Below are 1,458 nucleotides of genomic sequence, written 5' to 3'. Positions count from 1 at the left end.
ACGGGGGGCCACAACTGTAGCCCCCTCCCCTGCTACCAACCCCCTGTCACACACACACAAACCCAACACACATGACCACAGCCAGCCATGTCCCTTTTCTCCTCTACAGCTGGCAAGGACTGAAGGTTACTGGTGAAAGCACAGATGCCCTGAGTACCAGCACAGCTCTTCCGTCCATCTGATAACCCTGCCCTGTACCCTCAGCCCTCCGGCTCGCTCCTACACACCAGCTGGTCCAGTTCCTGCGCACACACACGCACTGACACATTTACCCAACAGACGCTCCACACCCACACATTCCCCACATGCCAGCGTGAGCCTGTGCCCGATACCCTGCCTGGACCCAGGACCTCCTCCTCACCAGTCGCCCCCCCTTGAAATTTGTTAAGACGTGACATCCCCAGCACTTCTCCCTGCTGTCTGTGGGAGATGCAATCACTTTGGCTCCCCAGAGGCAGCACCAGGCCCACGGGCTGTGACCTGCAGTCCTGCTTCGTGTGCTGCTGCCACAACTTGCTCACTTTACTCATCCCAGTTCCTCCAGTAGCTGCACCCGGGGCACACCTACTGGTCCTGGTCCCAGCGGCTGGAGCTGAGACCGTCACTGTCACCTGTGCCCTTTGCTGGCACCCAGACCCTAACCCACTCCCATCACTGGCACGATAGACGGGATCTGATCCAGAACCGTCCCAACTTGGTCAACTTCCCAAATGCTGTGTGCGTGTGTTGGATCTTAGGCGAGGTGGGATCCACCTGGAGAGTCCATCTCTGGAACTTCGGGCACCACCCCCCCACCCTGGAGCCGGCCAAGGGCTCTGGCGGGCCGGGCTGGGGCTCCCTTCCCGGGGCGGGACGGGCCTCCCCACCCCCGGCCCCGGCAGGACCCCTCCGAGCCCCCCCCCGACCCCGCGGTTCCGCACGGGCTGACATCCCCCCGCCATCGCCTCCCACTTTGGCCGGTCGGGGCTGGGTTCCCGGTGCCCTCTTGAGACCCCCCGGCTGCCCTCAGGCTGCTCTCACAGCCGCTCACTGACAGCAGATCAGCCGCCTCAGGAAGCGAACCGGCGCTTGCTGTGCTGAGGCTGGAAGGGAGGAAAAACCCCCCCTCCTGCCCCCCCATCCCCGCCCTGTGCTCCCCCCTTCGCTGGGGTAACGCCCCCACTGCCCTCTCTGCCCCGCCAGCGGCTGCGGATAGAGCTCGAGAGGAGCTCGGAACAGCTTCCTTGGGCCAGCGAAAACTGGGGTCACCTTCTCCCTAAACCACATATTTACCTACCGCCTGCTTTTTCCTACTGAATCACAGAATCCTTCAGGTTGGAAAAGACCCTCGGGGTCATCGAGTCCAACCCTCAGCCTGACTCTACAAAGTTCTCCCCTACCCCACATCCCCCCACAGCTCATCCAAACGGCCCTTAAACACACCCAGGGATGGGGACAAAAAATGGTGAAAAAGTGCAG

This window comes from Strix aluco, chromosome 10 (assembly GCF_031877795.1).
Source record: "Strix aluco isolate bStrAlu1 chromosome 10, bStrAlu1.hap1, whole genome shotgun sequence".
Lineage (NCBI taxonomy): Eukaryota > Metazoa > Chordata > Aves > Strigiformes > Strigidae > Strix > Strix aluco.
The sequence above is the reverse complement of the archived record's forward strand: the minus strand, read 5'-3'. Positions refer to the sequence as shown.